At 32.2% G+C, this 19,578-nt stretch overlaps 1 protein-coding gene across 1 annotated transcript in view; it reads left to right on the top strand.

Moving 5' to 3' along the window:
• The window catches only part of LOC144354116 (high-affinity lysophosphatidic acid receptor-like), a 55,764-nt gene that overhangs the window by 18,923 nt on the left and 17,263 nt on the right, over window positions 1-19,578 (top strand). Inside the window, exon 2 of the mRNA XM_085505479.1 lies at window positions 16,156-16,638. The gene's annotated coding sequence lies outside the window, so the exon portion shown is untranslated. The remainder of the gene's footprint in view (window positions 1-16,155; window positions 16,639-19,578) is intronic.

Raw genomic sequence — 19,578 nt, 5'->3', positions numbered from 1 at the left:
CGTTTGAACGCTCACATCAGGTTTTTTTTCGTTTGGGGGAAAACTAAAACTGGTCGCAATTTTCGAATAAGAATGAGTCGGCAATTTTTAGTGGAGTCGAAAATTTGGAGGTAAATAAAACACCGAAACCCGGCAAATAAATAGGCGGCCGAATTTTTAGAGGGGTCGAAATTTTGGAGTTTTCACGGTACTAATTATTCCATTTCAATGAAACTTAGTACAAAGATGCTCTAGGACAATGTACAAACCTAATTAGTTTGGGGTAAAAATCTGTTCATATTAATTCCCTAATAAGCATAATAATTCATAATTTTTTGGTTCTAATCACATTTCAATTAAACTTGGAGACATAGATTTTCTGTTACATTGCGCAGACCTCATTAGTTTTACACTCAAATCTGGTCATATTAATTTTCTGATTTGCATAATTAGTTTTCAGCTAAGTAATTTCGAATTATATTTAATGTGTCTCCAATACTCTCAGCACATGGGAGTTCTTTCTAAGCTTTCTTTGATTTAACTTTGCTTTAAATATGTGTCTCGTAGTGATGGTTTTAAATGTATCAGGCAATGAGTCCCCACTGTTTTGTTGCAGAGTATTTTAGACTGTGTTGAGATGAATTGATTCTAATCACATACCTAAAAAAGATTTAACCGCATCCCACTCTCAAGTATTTCAGATGATTATCGTGGTTTCATTTGAATGTCTAACCTTTAAAGATTCCCTGTTTGCATTTCTACGGTAGATTTTCTTCTCACTGTATACTGAATACTGTAAAATACTTTATTTCTGCTTAGAATTTATTTTCACTATTGTCGTGGAAGGGATGATTCAGTGACAATAAAATCCAGCGAATATACCTTTTCTCCTATATTTCACATTCAACTTGTCAGAAATCAGTGAAAATATATTCCATACAAAACACCAAAAAAGGCTTTTCAGCAAAAATTAATTCCAGCTTAAATAAAGTAATTTACAGTATTCGAAAAACTTGGTAGTAAATTGTCGAACTCATAAATAATTGCTACACAAGCTTACTGATTGAAATCTACTGAGTAAGTACTGATTGAATTTGACTTAGTTATCTTACCTTCACATGCAGAACCTGGCTGATTAATAAAGTTTATAAACTGCATGTGGGTTGATATGACATAATCATCTCATTTATAAGTTTGTCGCACTGCGTTGTGTTCGATATAAGATATTTTTTCTATTCATGTACAAGTAACCCTACAAGTAACGACAAATAACCCTACTGCTAGTTTTCTTTGTTCACTACCAAAAACAGCGAAGCAGAGAAAATTGATGGAGGCATCTAGGGTAACGACATATATGAAAAATAGTTTGTTAATATTGAATTCAAATTTTTGCTGTGCATGACTGGCGATTAATTAGAGTGTTCTTGACTAGTATGTTGATAATAACTTTATTAACAAACAGCAAATTTCATCAAAGTAATAATTGCATTTTATAATGGTTAATAAATCATAAACTGTATTAACCATCTGGGGTCTGGAATTGGAATAAACTAGGTCTTTGACAGTTTTACAACTGTTAATCCAGAATGTGACAGATTGAGGTGTTTATGCTCAGTTGATCTCCAATTTAAAGATGGATGATTCTGCTAATACATTTTTTATGCAGGATTTTTCTGTCAACATAAATCTCTACATCTGAAAATTTAAAAAAGGGAAAAATTTATATAGTCCCTGAAATAATTTTAGAGTTTTGAGCTTGATGAGTCAAAAATCAAATTTAAAAATGGCTGCCATCACTTGTGACCAGAAGTGGAATTTTTTGTTTGTTTTATAGTTTGTAATGATTATCTCAAAACTTCAATAAATTATTTTTCCCCCAAAATTTAGGTTCAAAATTTTGTACAATTTGACCAAATTGACATACCGTAATTTTTCCTACCTACAGACATATTCAAACATATGAAAAAAATGATGCAGAATTATATTTTTTGAAATGTGACAATAGTTTAGTGTTCAAATGGGCATTTTATTACAGCGTAGAAAAATGTAGCATATCTGAATTATTGTAGAAATATCATTTTTAGAGCACTTTACCACTCACTTTAAGTGCATTTATTATTCACTGAGTTGTAGTGACACTATTTTCACTGATAAGTAAAAGCCGTTGAATTAAATTTGCGCAAACATGTAAAATAATGACAGAACTCATTGTTTCCATGGCAAATTTAGGAACTTCAAATCTAGTGAATATGATCGAAATAGTGAAATTAATTGTCAGTGGAAATAAAGATTTTGACAGTATCTAAATCCAGCATGATTTGGTGATGTTTGGTATGTGCGCTGCATACGTGTATATTAGTTGCTCAGATAAAGCAGTGGAATGCATCACCTTAATTTATTACTGTATCAAAATTTTTTTTCTGAAATACAGTGTCGGAACATATTCAAGACCATGGCTACTAGAAAATAAATAAATAAATAATAATAATAACTTTATTACACAACCAAGTCTATCAGAGGGTTTAGTATATGGTAAAAGTAAAACTACTTTGTGATATATTGAGAAGTGAAAGTTTCCATAAAAAAAATGATCAAGTAAAAATAAAAAGGTGGGGTACCTGAACTTATTTCCTTGGAAACAATGACCTTGTGATTTCAGGGTAGTGTTGAGCTCTACTCAGACGTCCAATTTAGAAGTTAATGCACAGCCTAGGGAGTTGCAAGTACCTACTCGCAAATGCGTCTAAAAAATACGTCTATGCGAGTACAAACTTGTAAGTATCCGCATTTAGCTTGTAGATTTCAGAAACTACTCGTATTTTGCGAGTGAAATTGAAGCCCTGCACGCAGCTGAAACTTGCCTTGCACGAGTCAGACTAGACGAGATACCCTGCACGATCTTTAGGCTTTGAATAATTTACAAAGTACCTATCAGTACTCGGAAAGTCTAGTTTCAGGCGCATGCTATGACAAGTGTTATGTTGCAATTGAGAGCGTATAAACCAAAATAAAGAAATAGTAACATTGTAAATTATTGACAGTTGTTTTGTTCTAGTCAAAATATGGGCATACAGGTTTTTTTTTTTTAATGAATGCCAGTTTACACTGTCGGCAGCTCTTTGATTGTCAATTAAATAATTTTCATTGGCTAACGTGACGGCGTTTTTCAGTGTCAATTAAGTCGTGTTATATCAAAGTCACAATGTTGCATTTTCGGCTCGAACAAGACATGGCGAATAAGCAGCTAGATTACTAATTTCTTTCGACCGGTTGAGCAGAACAAAATTCCAACAACAAACTCCGGGACATCAGATCCTACATCCTCGCATCCAGCCACAAAACAGAAGATGTGGGTGATCTAATACGTATCAGCCTGGAAGGGCCTAGCATGGCTGAATTTGATCCTTCAAGTTCTGTTCACAGATGGATGCATGAATCAGTGCTGGCCAAACTATCAACTGGTGTGGCCTAGCCAACCACGATAAAAAATCAAGACTTTTTGTAACAGAACAGTATCTCTCATGTCATTATTGTAGTTGTATACGCAAAGATTAGCATAAAACATTTTATTTTTTCTACGCATAAAACAATTTTGCTCCTAAATTTTAGGTTTAGGAGCATTTTGCTCCTAATTTTTTAGTGCTTCGGAGCATTTTGCTCTTTGCCAAAAAGTTTACTTCCTAGGCTGATGCATAAAACTGAGGTTTGTAGTTCAAAAAACTAGTTTGGGTACCCCACACTTTTTTTTCCTCAGGTTTTTAAATATCTAGTCTAATTTAACAAAATTACGGAAAACTCCTGTGTCAAAATTGGGTTATCTGCGTCTTGAAAATAATTCTGGATTTGTTAGCAATGGCATACAAATGTATTCATGTACGTGCATTTTGAGTGTAAGTTGTAATGTCTGCAAGGTTTTGTTTATCGTTTTTGACGTGTCAAGTAGCATATGTAAGTTGTAATAAATAAACAGCGACAGTACATGTATTCCCTAGACATCTTCCATGACGATAACCAGAATATCACTGAGCAGTGTCGTAGCTTCAATTGTGATTGAGTTTTCAGTACAGTGCCATCAAGTAATAGAAACACTCGCGGGATACTCTGTTTGACGATCGAAGATGAACTACATTACATATTGCAAAATCAATATTCGATGGAAAGCATTTTCCATTAAGACCAGTTTGTGATGCAAAATAATGTCTTCAGTTGTTTACTCTGTAACCATTAGGTTCGTCACTTTTGAATTTATTGGAAGGCTATTTATTTTATATGTTGCCACTGCGTTGGAACATTACTTGTGTTTGCGTGCTCCCGAAGTAGAACTGAAACAGCCGTGCATGACATGATTTATTGTAGTGAAAGCAAATAATATATTGCAAGTTGATAAACCTTGCAATGCATCTGATATCAGTTAACACAACTCATGAACAACTATATCTATGAAAATGGCTTTAAAATTTTTGCTGACAATACAAATTTGAGCTCTTAAGCAGGATCAGCTCGCTTAATTTTCGTTTTCATAAAAACTTACAATTTTTAATTGTAATCAATAATTTCAACTTATTAAATGTGGTATTTACCTATGTTAATAATTAATCCAAGACATATTAGAACTTGTTAATCTGCACAATTCAGATATCTGGTGGTTCTGAAAGCAAACTTAGAAGCCAAATTTGCTTTTGCTGACTATTTGCGGAATGCAAGCCTAACTTTCACATTGACTGAAGGTATCTGCTGTGAATCACATGTTTCAGGTCGTTGCTAGGGACCAGAAAGAGGCTTGGAATGCAAATTAGGCAGAAATGGTTGCTGCATGATTAAACAAATCCCACTCACACTGTCTTATAGTCTCATCTGCACACACCAGTCTGGATTTAACCTTTCCATCTCCGGTTTCTACTTTTCATCACAAAATAGTCCTGTTTATAGTCTGCACTTTTCTTTAGATGATTGGGACAAAAATAGTCAAATTTTTTGAGTAAATACTGAAAATCAACTCAAAGTTGGTCAGTGGCTTCAAAATTAGGGTTCATTTCCAGAAGTATATAAGAAAAAAGTGCCGACAAATTTTGGCGAGATTGTCGGGTGGTGAATGTATGCTACACAATATGTGCTAATGATAAGATCAGTTAACAAAAGAATGTGAATGATAACACAGCTGAAAAAATATTGTACAATCATACACACACTGCATTTTATTCAGTTTCAATAGACCCGCCGTTGCGACTTTTTGTGTCATGTTGTATTTTTGTCCAAAAACTTCATAATTGTCTGCCATTTTGTTATCCTTGTTTGCTGTTGGCTGTTGTAAAACAACTTAAAAAATCCTCCGAGTATTCATTTGAGGTAATTGTGTTTGAAGGTAAATGTTTTGACTTACTATACCGTGAAGTCCTGGAAATATGTAGTCGCTTTGCGCAAATTTGAGTAAACATAAGCCTTTGACCATACGTCTGTCTACACAAATTTTGAAATGAGCCTACAGCGTTACTAACATAATTGAACAATATATCACATGCACAGATCGTCTATTCCGGAAATCTAAGGAAATTCACAAATAATTTTTAGCCGAAAAATCCTGCAAATATTTCTAAAAATCGTATGTTCATTATGATGACGTTCATAGCTACATGATTTTGATACAAAAATTTCAAGTTACAATTTAAAAAATACTTTATTGACATAAATGACGCTAACCCTGTCCCACCTAAGCTGCACTTCAATGAAAAAAACAGCAAACAAAACAATATGCAATACATACTCTGCGAGGTGACATGGTGAGCACCCAGACAAGAAACAACAGGATAACCAGAAAGCGAAATAAATGTCAAACTGAAATTACAGCATGTAAAAAACGACATTTTTCAAAAAATATACTACCGTAAAATCTGTATTAGAAACCACGGCTTCTATAAAAATGGTACAATGCAACAGAGGGGATGCGACTTCTATTAGAGCATCTACACATATAAGAAATGATGAATTTTTAGTTCTCAATTATTCTAAAAGAATGGGGGTGACTTCTAATACAGATTTTACGGTATACTGTAAACTGACTAATTTCCACTGGGTTTAAATTTCACTGATTTACCATTTCAGGCATATACACTGGGTTTTAAATTCACGGTTTTATCATTTAGATAATGTGTTCTATGCTAAATTTTTCATATTCACTGGGTTTTAATTTAGCGCATTTTCCAGTCAGCGAAATAAGCCAAATTAAAACCCAGTGAATAACTAACCATTATACAGTACTAGTCTATGAATGATATTGTATACTATAAAGCATTCGTATTATGATACTGCAATCAGATTTAATATTGTTTAGCTCCTACCTTGCAAATTGATTTGCAGTGTGACAAATAGTGACCAACTCAAATTAGGCAAGTTATGTTTCTGTTCACCATACATGTTCTTTAAAAACATGCATACAAATTGACCAGAAACCAGAGGAACACATTTTTTTTTTGTACAAATATTTTGATCAATTTTGTTTTAATTGTCTATTATTTTCAGCAGTGGGTTGGAGGGTTTTCTCCCTACCAATGAAATTAAAATGCATATTTCTGTGTCATAAAAATGATGTAATAAATGACCTTTTTGTAGAATAAATGAGTTTGGGAAATTAGTTTAAATTAGACAACGTGTACAGAACTTTGTTTTTTTCTAAAATTAACCTTTTTATTAAATTGATCTACTTATCTATGCTCGTCTCTAATCAGAATTAAATCATGTTGTGGCCCACTGTGAAATTTTCACCGCAAATCTAGTCTATGCTAATTGCTTTTTGTTTCGTCTGAGACCTTCAGCTTAAAACAAAGAAGTAACATAGTAGAATGCTTTATTTTCATTTGGAATTAATTTTTGTTATTTTCGCTGAAGTACTGTAAAGGGATTAATTATTCATTGGGTTTTAATTTTGCTTATTTCGCTGACTGGAAAATGCACTAAATTAAACCTCAGTGAATATGTAAAATTTAGCATACAACACATTATCTAAATGATAAAACCGTGAATTTAAAACCCACTGAATATGCCTGAAATGGTAAATCAGCAAAATTTAAACCCAGTGAAAATTAGTCATTTTACAGTAATGATTCAGTGAAAATAAAATCCAGCGAATATACCTTTTTCCTATATTTTACATTCAACTTGTCAAAAATCAGTGAAAATAAATTCCATACAAAACACGCAAAATTAATTCCGGCTTAAAATAAATGTATTTTACAGTACATATATAAGTAATTGTGATTGAATGCAATGTATTAAAGCATCACTTGTTGGAAGCCTCCGCAAATAGATAAAATAAATGAAAAAAAAAATGGCGTAAACAGGCGTTGTGTCTCTTAGTGCATGCCATTAACACAGTGTTTAATGCTCACTGAAAATGACACGAATTTGTAAGAATTGCTAGTACTCTATTTGCTTTATTAGTAGTGCAGGTAATTTATATGTTATAATAAGTCAATATAAACGTATTTAGTTGATCCAGCATAAAGTAAATCAATTTTTAGCCCCGCTGTTGACTTTGTCGAGCGGAGCTTATCATATATTTAAGTGATTGTTCGTCGTCTGTCGTCAGCCGTGTTAACGTTTTACTTTTTCGACTTCTTCTTGAAAACTACAAGCCTGAATGCTTTGATACTTGGTGTATATGTATATTGGGTAGACCTCTCTTAGATTTGTTCTCTAATTTTGGTGAATATTTTTGGTGAAAAGTGATTTTTTGTTAAAAAACACAAGTTCAATTACTTTGATATTATACATATAGGTACTACATGTGGACCACTCTCAGATTTGTTCATTTCATGATGATATCTACAATTCTCTAATTTCTGTAGATACAAGACAGGCATTTGAATCTGTCATGTTAAATAAAATTGAAGTCTGTCTAAAAGCTTTCAGATGAGAGATATTTTCCATTAGCAAAGGAAAATAATGTTACCATGGTGACTGTTGCTAGGTAACATTTTACACATGTATAGAGAAAGTATTGCCACCTTGTAGTACTAAATAATTAACAATCAGGTTTTTCCATCAAAAAGGCGTAAAACCATGCAACGTGAATTATGTGATGCTTAAAACGTCAACGATGTATGATCTGATAGCGTTTTTTTTATAAAGACAGATTATTATGTCTACTAATGGATGCGCATACTAATCTACACCTAGCATGGTAAAATAGATTGTAACATGCAAGAAGACGTGCCTGGAGAATTAACTTCTGTGCAGTGTTTAAGGGTTTATATTTTCTGGATTGGTTAGCATCTGTCATTGTGTGCGTCTGTTCACGTCAACTAAAAAGTTATTTTCAGAATGACAAAATGATATTGTATTGTGAAAACATAAAAAAAATCCTTGAAGTTATATCTTATTTTTTAATCCAGATTTTTTTTTTATTTCCTTCTTTAATTTAATAAAAAACCATTACCAGAACGGGAAATACAAATATCCCAAAGATTATCATGATAATACTGATTATTTTATAATACTTTCATGGTATTTTCATCAAAATCGATCAAAAGTCAATTATAATAGTTCTCTATTATCATCGATGTATTAACGGTAGAAGTCTGGAAGATTATTGGCATTGCAGTATTCTAGGCTAATAGTTAAATACCATAAGGTTATTACGAGGATACCTCAAAGTATGCACGAAGACAGTACAATGTAAGTATCGACCGGCGCGCAGTGGAGGTCGATGCGACAGTGTACTGTATGTTCTCTATTATCATCGATGTATTAACGGTAGAAGTCTGGAAGATTATTGGCATTGCAGTATTCTAGGCTGATAGTTAAATACCATAAGGTTATTACGAGGATACCTCAAAGTATGCACGAAGACAGTACAATGGAAGTATAGAATGACGTGCAGCGTAGGTCAATGCATGACGTACTGTCTGAGTGCATACTTTGAGGTATTCTCGCAATAACTTTATTATTATACATCTTTTCCTTCCAAGGATACACTATGGGAATGCCGAAATTCAAAATGTTTAGAACAGAATCAGCGAATTTCTTTGTGTAGAGTCCGGTCAAACTCTGCGGCAGCCATGTTTGTTTTTATTATTAGAGGATGCTTACGCGCATAATCATTCCTAATATGGTAGGATGAAAATTAGTAGCTCGTAAAATACCGCAAAGTTACGGCACGCTGCAACTGTGTATATGTACCTTGGGTAGACCTCTCTCAGATTTGTTCATTTCATGATGATATCTTCAATTCTCTAATTTTGGTGAATATTTTTGTCATTTTTGGTAAAAAGTGATATTTTCGACTTCATGTTAAAAACCGCAAGTCCAATTTCTTTGATATTACTTATATAGGTACTACATGTGGACCTCTCTCAGATTTGTTCAATTTGTAATGATATCTTTAATTCTCTAAATTTGGTGAATATTTTTGTCATTTTTGGTAAAAAGTGATATTTTCGACTTCTTGTTAAAAACCACAAGTCCAATTGCTTTGATATTACATAAATAGGTACTACATGTTGACCTCTCTCAGATTTGTTAATTTCAAGGTGATATCTTCAATTATCTAATTGTGATAATTATTTTTGGTGAAAAGTGATATTTTTGAATTCTTGATGAAAACAGCAAGTCCCATTGCTTTGATACTATACATTGTTCATTTTATAATGATATCTTCTGTTCTTTAATTGAAATGTGCATTGCTAACAGCGGAGCTATCTCAGCCGATAGGCTGCTTGTTGACCTTATGATACAGAGTAATTGACCCTAAAATACTAGATACTAAAATACTCGCCTACTGATGTTGTAATGACGTATAAACTCTACAAACAGTACGCTGTGTTTTCAAGATTATAGGTTCAATATTGCCTTATGACAAAACACAATAACAAGACCAGCTCACGTACCTTCTGTTTTGAATGGTGAAATCATTGTTTTGTGAAAAAACATACTTACACCTGACTGCTTTATAATAATCTAGTTTTTGTGTGATTTGAATTCCCCTCATCACTTCCCTCACAATGCAGTCTTCACCATACATGTATGTCAGTTAAATTGATTCAAAAAATACTAAATGGTCAGGCCTTTCTTTTTAAGACAAGTACTGTGAAATCTGTATTTTAATAGATGCTGCGTCTTCTATTAAAATAGTACAATGCAACAGAGAGGATGCAGCTTCTATTAGAGCATCTACACATATGAGAAATGATGAATTTTTGATTCTCAATTACTCAAAAAGAATTGGTGTGACTTCTATTAGAGATGCGGCTTCTAATACAGATTTTACAGTAATTGCAAATTGCAAAATTTCACCAAAGAGAGCTAAAAAGAACAAAAAAAAACAGTGTTTAAATTTATTGCATGTGTATCAATTACAAATATTATCTATTTTAAAGACGGAATCCTCAGTTAGCAGTGTCAGCATAATACTACTGCTGCTAAACGATAACCGACGGCAGTTGAAAGTGCATGATGCAGGTCGTGCTATTTTAGTATACATTTGTCTGAGTGGTGTTATGTAAAATTATCATTACTCTATCTTTTTGCTGCTCACTGTTGGTCATGTGATACAAAGGTATCACTTGTTTAAAGAGCTGGCTGGCATCATGGGTTTTACAATCTTCTTACATTGTACCGGTACATGAACATGTACCTTCAGTTAGTGGATAACCAAAAAAATATTAACAAAACCCTTTAAATAAGCATCACCCATTGTGGAGCGCTCTAATTATGCGAGAGAAAACTGTTGAGGAAAGCTGAAATTTGTAGTGGTAAACAATTCATTTTGGATCTTTAAGACAACAAGACATGAGATTCACAGTGAATTTCATTGGATTTCTAGGGAGTCACAGTGACTTTCATTAAATGCTTCCTAGATAATCTCATTGCTGCTCTTTAATTTTGAAGTTTATGAGGATGACTTTAATTACTACTTGAAATAGTATTTGGATATGAACATGAAATAATACACGTCTGTCAAAAGTCTGTTTAATTTCTTCACATAGAGTCCTGTGCATTCTGATAACTAGAAGTATAGTGAGCCCACAACTCGCGGAAACCAATAAACTTTTTTCTTCACAAAGAATCAGAAATCATCAGTTTCAGTGTTTCCAGAATTGATTCAACATATCTAAAACATTTTTTAAGTCTGCTGAACACACCACAAAAATGTCAAGTCCCTATTACATGTAGTTCGATCATTCACTGGTGAGATCTTGCATCTACGAGAACTGTATATACCACAGCAGTTAGGACACATAATATTGAACATCGTAAATTCCTATTAAATTCCAGTTTTTTGTAACATAGATTTTAAGGCCTGAGATTTTTGTTGCCAATTAAGGAAACCTCATGCGCCGGGTATCCAGTTTATTTATGGTGGTCAAGTGTATCGTGTGTTACAAACTGTGGAAATAATGAGCGGTAGCTATACGTAGAAAAACAAATATGAACGTTAATACTCATATTTCAGTGTGTGCATTACATGGCAAATTAGGTTTAGATTGTGCAGTTTGCATCAAGGATATAGCTTATAAAATAAATCCTATTTTTAGTCAATGAACAAAGCAAAATACTTGAATTTGAAATGAGCCATATTTGAATGAACTTGACACTCATGAGAGAAAAATGTTGATAAAATTAGAATTTAGTAACCATAACTTAGCAATAGAGTAAGGCAGAAATTCATTTCCTAAAAAAATTATAAACCAAAGAATATGCAATAACTGTGACACAAATTCAATTGAAGATGAAGATCATTTTCTATTGAATTGCCCAAAATATAACACACACAGGGAAAAATTTATCCAAAAAATTATAACACTACTTTCATCCAAAAATAAAAATACATGTATACAGTTCACATATATATTCTCAAGCAAAGATCCTGACATAATTATAGAACTTGCCAATTATATTTACACAACAAAAAGATTTATTTAACATTTAAATACTAGTTATGTTCTTTTATTTTTGTTACTATTTTAAAACTCATTTTTGCTGTACTTATCCTATGTAATTCTTCTTTATAATACACAAAGGCAATAAAGTTATTATTATTATTATTATTATTGATATTAACGATATCACAATGAAATAATCTGTGGTGATTATAGATGACGTTATTATGAAATTATTAACATATATGAGACACACTGAATAATTTAATACCATTATGCATCGAAATGACGTATTAATCTCAAGGTTTGTAGAGGGTACGATGTCCTACATGTTAATGCAGCAGATGTTATTCCATGTACATGTAATAAATAAAAAAAATTCTATATTTTGTATTCAAATTTTGACTAAAACCTGCAATTATGTCCATTTGGTTCAAAATTAACAAAGAAATTATTGGAAAAATTCTCAAAAATGTGCAAAAGTTGCACTAATATTTTCTCAGAAAAAAAAATACCATAATGGTGCTTTTATATGGTTAACTTATGTATGACTCTCCTGGTACTTTCTGGGGAGGCTGTTCAGCTAATGCATGTGTTAACCTTTTCTCCACCAGTTTCCTCTTTTTATCACAAATTTACAAAATATCTCTGTTTATAGTCTGCACTTTCCTTCAGAAAATTAGGATAAAAATAGCAAAAATTGTTAAAGTAAAAACTGAAAATTGAGTTTGTTTTCTGAATTTAGAAAAAAATTGCAGAAAAATTCTGGCGAGGAAGTCTGATGGTGAAAAGTTGAACATGCTTTGCTGTCAGCAGTAATGGCATAAAACAATTTAACTTTGATAGACACACGTTTTCATGAATTCTGTTTTTGTGACATTAGCCACAAAAGGCCAGTAACTACCGGGGGTAGTAACGGTTACAGCATTATGATTGGTACATCACTTTTGCTTGTTCTATGTCCTTTGGTTACCTGACGTCGTGGCCGTTCAGGGGTTTTCTCATACTCTCAAAAGTTGGACGAATAATAAAACTGTTTCTGTTGTTGTCAATTTGTACAGAAACAGAGAGAAATGTAAACTGACATGTTTGTATTTTCCGCCATGACAAAGCAGGAGTATTTTATCCCAGTTTTGCTACTTCCGGGAAAGTGGTCTATAGCGTCCGTGAGCACTTACTTCTTAACAATTTAAAGCATTCATATATGAAAATGTTCGCAAGAGTTTTGGTTGTTAGCTATTGAATTGTTTTCGCAGGCATTGTGTATCTAACAATGCCATAATGTGACTGGCAGGTATAACAAAAATGGCCGAAAAATTACAAAATGTCTTGTTCTATTAACCATACTCTAGATATAACAACAACAAAAAGTGTTTATACGACAAGCTTATGCTCGTCCAGATATGCTGAATAAGGCTACCATGGTTTCACTATGTTATGAGAATAGACTGTATTCATTTAAAATGACGCTAATGGAAATGGTACTTAGTTAAGAAAATGCATATTGATTTCCGTTTCTATTTACAGTAATGTTTTGGATAAGATTATTGCATTTCTCAATCATAATCATAATAGTTATGTTTTCAGCCTTAATACCCAATTTTGCAATTTGATTCTTTTATTAACTCTGCTGCTATTGAAAATCATGCAGCCTTGTAGCTATTCATATTTACAGATTTCCGCTGTCATTAGCCGACTTTCAATAAATTAAACATTTTCGACTCTTTCCTCAAAAAACATATGACATGATTTTTCATTACTTGACAATGTCTTGTAGAATTAGTCAATTTGTGGTATAAATTAATTTAAAAACTGTAATTGCAAGGAACTTTGGTGTTCGTAGAGCTGATTTTGACAAAATTATTTCGGTCAAATAAGCAGTATGATGAAGTATTTTTTAAATGGCACCGAGGCAAACTTTCTTTGGACATTGAATCATGTTCCTTTGACTTCATACCCTTTGCTGCTTTACCGTACATGTTAGGTACAATGTGGTTATTATTTTTTGGGGGGAGATAGGGGGGTGACTAACAAGCTGTTGACATTTTTATGTATGGCTTCATTACGTGTTTATGTGGGAGATGGGGTAGGTGGATATGACATTAAAAATGTAGGCTGTTCCTGCCCCCTCTCCCACCCACCCCAAATGTACCATATTAATTTAGTTAGTTCACATAGATTTCAACATTATTGTGTGCTCTTCTTTAAATAATGTTATTGTTATTCAGTTAATATATGTATCTGTACCGCACTGCACTGCAGGTCAACCAATTTATCCAAAATAACTGAAAGCAGATTTTACTATACACATATGGAATTGCACATCTCCAGTGCAATCAGTAATTGATTAAACTGCACAAAAATGCTATAAAATACACTTAAAAGATCGCTTGTCATCATGTCACGTCATGTTCGATTTGGGGCCCATGAGAACGTACACAAAGCTTTTAAAATAATTTCTTTTGTAATTTGAATACGTGTTAGGTGATGACCACCATCCTTTAACTTTGTGAGAGGCGCAGCTCAATTTTAGTAAATTTCACAATTCTAGGAAAATCACAGAAATTTCACGTGATAATAATGATTTATAAAGAAAGCGACTTTAGTGAAGTATAATCTTTTTACATAGGGTGATTTTGTATGCACATATATGTAGTTTATTTCGGCAAAATGAACTGCTGCAGTTCTCATTAATTGAATTTAATCATGCATGGATTAAGATTAAAATCTAGATAAACAACAACTTCTCTGAATTCATTGCCTTATAGGATCAGCTTTTAACTGCTTAATCCTAGCAGAACAGTAGGTCCTGGTGGCTTAATATGTTTTATATTTTAATCAAAGACAAGTCTTTGATATAATGAGTGATTCATTGATTCTACAACTCAGCAGCTTTTATTAACCCTTTAATCCTAGCAGGTTCTGTTGGCTTAATATGTATTATATTAAATGATTGGTTCTTGCTGCACAATATTCGTACCAATTAACATTTTTTCTTGTGAAATGATTTATGATATAGCAGTTGGATCAGTTTCAAACAAAATTAATATAAACCTGGTACTTTCTTGCATAAAAATTCACTATTAATATGAAAATTTTCAGTATAATACTAGATTAAGTTCTACCCACATAGAGTACTTATTAATTCACCTTTTTGCAGATGTTGCATGTATTATTTTAACATGAGTATTTTATAATTAAATGACGGGGACTGTGTCATTCATGTCTTGTTAATTTAGTGCTTTAGCTCTTGGCAATAATAAAACCCAGGAAATAATTACACCCTGTAAAGTATTTTCACCTCAACACAAGCTTATTAAAATGTAAAAACGATGCTCATCAAAACGATATTAAAGCGGCTCATGTCAAATTCCAATTTTGAAACTTTCTTAAACTGTACCTCCCACTAACAACATCACCTACACCATATGCTATTAAAGCTATGTTACCATGGTTATTACTTGCGGAAACAAATAACTGTATAAACAGCAGAGGTATACAGGAAACCCTGCAAGGTCTACCATTGTATTGAAATAGAGAGATAGTACATGTACATCACTCTGTATCGACCACGCAATCGCTTTGTATAACTGCATTTGTCTGATTACACTGTATTATTGTCACAGTCTGCAATTACAACGTTCAACAAGTATGTTGTATTTATTAACTGAGATATATCATAACTCTCTATTGAATATGTCAAGTGTCAATAATATTAACCTTTTCACCACCAGTTCCCTTTTACATCACAAGTTCACAAAATAGTCTTGTTTGTAGTCTGCACTTCCCTTCAGAAGATTGGGACAAAAATAGCCAAATTTTTTGAGTAAAAACCAAAAACTGACTCAAATTGTTTCTGTTAGCTCCAAAATTAAGGTTCATTTCTGGAAATATTGAAGATTATAAGGGAAAAGTGCAGACAAATTTGGCAGAGACAGTCTGATGGTAAAAAGGTTAAAGTATTCGTATTCATTAAGGTAGATTAGAAAAAAAAAAGATGTCATAAAATTGGTTCAATTGTGAGATTTAAATTTTATAGTGGTGTGAATTTATTTTACATTTATTCATTTAGTTTTTATTCTACATTCATTCATTCGTTCATTTAATCTTTGTTCCCTTCCTTTATTATTTCATTCATTGTACATATTTCAACTGGTTTACTCTCGGGCCCTAAACAATATTGTAAAAACAATTAATATTCCAATTATCAGAATATCTGATTGGCCACTTTATCCTCAAATCACTTTTATTTCTTGATTCATATTTCAAATTAATCATCAATGATTTTCTCCTTGTTATGTAGATACGTGGGAATCATTATTGAATGGAGAAATGAATGCTGGGAAATAAACCATGCCTGTAAGATGAAAAGAATTGAAGTAACAGTACTCAGTTGCGTAGCGTTGCTGATCTATCAGTACTGAGAGAGACTGGGGCTTCTCAGATATTTGAAGTTATGAGGTGACTACGAATCAATTCTACTTTTCGAAGATCAAGCGAACAGCTAATTGTGAAAGTCTGGTGGTGCTTATGTAATCAACAACTGAAACACGAAACGACTGAAACACGATGATTCAATGCAGATCATTAGCATGGTGTCTGTTATGATGTAATATATGAACCAATCAAAATGCATTTAATTGAATTACTACCTGCTCTGTGTATGTAAAAATACGAAAACGTAAATTGTCAAGATTTCAAGTTTGGGGAGTCGTCATTATAGACCATATGATGAAAGAGATGCCTACCATATTCCGCTGTGACGACAGTCAATAGAACGATCAAGGTAGGAACATCGTTATTTCCGTCTTTAGTTCATACAAATAGATCTCTGCATTGTCATAAAAACGTCACAAGGTTGTTCAATTGTAAATATATACATACTCATATGTGTTTCCTTCGCTAAATCTTTACAAATTTAATTTTGTATTTAATTCAGTTATTAACTTAATAACATAGCAGAAGTGCAATTAAAAAAGAAAGATTAAATTGAGATGAATTTTAGGATTTTCAGAATACATTCTCTGTAATACGAGTGTAATACATGTTTATGTACATGAAGTTAACAGTGGGATATGGATATCTGGTGATAGTTTTCGTTATTTTTATTAGAAAGAAAATGTCATACGGTGCTGAAGTAATGAAAATGGTATTGTAACATTTCCCCGTACTTAAAGCAGTTTGCTGTTATTAATAATTTCAAAAATATATTGAAAAATTGAAAAAATAAATAAAATTGGACTAATAAAAATGTTTTTATTTTTTTTTTTTGTACCTGCTGTTCATGTGAGCAATGTGTTCTAAATTGGAAACTGCTTTTGATTCAACAAGAGACACGTTTCTGTGAATTTTACGAGAATCAGAAAATCATGAAATTTATTGCGGGAAACTTCATTTGGGAAACTTCATCCCTATGGATTCCTCTAAATCATCTTTTTTATTGTGGCGAAAATATAACAGTTTTCATATATTACAGAAATTGTTTTTACCTGTTTGACATTTATCCCCAAAACAATATGATTACATGGAAGGTGTTTTTGACAAGTATTTTAGCAAATATTGCAGTGACAGTATTTTGTGTCTAGTTTTTTTTATAAGTAATTATTTTTTATATTAATTATCAGTTTATGGTCTTGTTTTCTCTCTTTATGAGAAAAACTGTTGACTTTTTAGTAGAAGTTTCCACAGACCACAATAAAGCATTTTATCAATAATAACACTCTAATAAATAATTCTCGTCATGAGCAAGTTACGTGCTAACACTGTATTTCCACCATATAACATCAAGCAATATTTAGAGATATAATGATACAAACGTATCTTTGCCATTTTCACTACATTTCATACATCTCTCAAAACGGTGATTCCAAATTTTACATTTCTTTTCTTCATTCTTGTAACATGAAATATCACATAGGTAAAACAAAAGGAAATTCACGAGTAAATGTTTGAATTGAATCATTCTGTGTACATTGCATAGAGGAGATTGAAAAGAATTGTGGTACTCAAACAAAGTATTGTCAACACATAATATTGATCTACGTGTTTTCTAACACTTTTAAATTGATCCAGAAGTGTGTGAAGATAGATCTTTATGTAGAGTGGTTCACAACTTGAGACTTGATTATTGCAATAAACAGTCTGATAACGACACTCTGCGGATTCGATTATCTTAAATGCTGTCAAGAACTGGGACGTACCTCACTTATATTAATATAGCAAATAAGTAATATGAACGTGATTCGGATAATTAATCTCTGAATAAACTTTATTTGTTAATACATCATGCAGTCTGTATTAGAGTATTAAGAATTAAATGTCACTTTTAATAAATATTTAATTGATCTGAGCATGCTACTAGTTTACCAGATGTTTGGCTTTAATGGTAAGCATGTTTGCCCTGATTGCAGGTTTGACTGCTGTGGTCAGCTGCGCAGTGCACATGAATAATCACAACATCCTTGTTAATTGCAACGACAATCATATAACCATGATATGTGTGGAACTTCCTGCATCTTAGATCTGTAATTTGCGTTCCTTGACTGTTGATCTGCGTAATTGCTAGATAAAATAAAATAAAAAATAAGTTTACACATGTATATTGTAAAAATTATATTTTAGATTTCACAAAAGAATACACTACTGTTAACAAGTCATATACTGCATTTTTTTCATAATTTGTAATTCTAAATTACCTTCGTGGTAGAGAATGAATATTAAAACACATAGTGATGTCATGAATGGCATATATTTATAATAATACCTGGAAAATAAATTTTTGTGTCAGTATAAATTCATTTTGCAGTTGTCTAGGTGTGTTTGCATGTGGGTATATATATATATATTTTCTAATTTTGGTAAAAAAGCATATTTTAGACAATTTTAAGCGTTTTCACTTGCTTCTCATTAAACTGATCTCAATGAAACTGTGTACATACACATGTAGATGCTCTGAGATAAAGCAAAGACCTAAGTAGTTTTTGGTTGAAATCCTGTGCTTAGTAATTACCTAATTTTCAAATTAATTAGCCAATGCCTTTTCACTTTTTAGCTTATCATATGAGTGATTGTTTGTCGGAAATTTTTCGACTTCTTCTTGAAAACTACAATTCGTATTCCTTTGATACTTGGTGTGCATGTACATTTGTACCTTGGTCAGACCTCTCTTAGATTTGTTCATTTCGTGATGATATCTCTAATTCTCTAATTTTGATGAATATTTTTCATAATTTTTGATAAAAAGTGATATTTTCGATTTCTTGTTAGAAAACACAAGTCTGATTGCTTTGATATTATACATGTACATATAGGTACCTCAGGTAGACCTCTATCACATTTGTTCATTACGTTATGATATCTCTAATTTTGATGAATTTTTTTGGTGAAAGTGATATTTTAGATTTCTCGTTGAAAACTGCAAGTTCAATTGCTTGATACTATACACATAGGTACGGTATTACAGGTGAACCTCACTCAGATTTGTTTATTTTCTAATGATATCTTTAGTTCTTCAATTGAAATGTGCATTGCTATCAGCGAAGCTATCACAGCTGATTAGACCTGATTAGTTTTTAGTAGGAATTTGTGCATATTAGTTACCTAATTAGCATATTAAATACCCAATTTTAACCCTTTTAACTTTTTTTCTCATGCACTATTCAACAGATGTCAATAAAACTTGATACATAGATGCTCTTGGATAATACACATACTTGATTAGTTTTTG

The sequence above is a fragment of the Saccoglossus kowalevskii genome, chromosome 11 (assembly GCF_978046115.1).
Source record: "Saccoglossus kowalevskii chromosome 11, keSacKowa6.1, whole genome shotgun sequence".
NCBI lineage: Eukaryota > Metazoa > Hemichordata > Enteropneusta > Harrimaniidae > Saccoglossus > Saccoglossus kowalevskii.
This window is presented reverse-complemented; position numbering and strand designations above follow the sequence as displayed.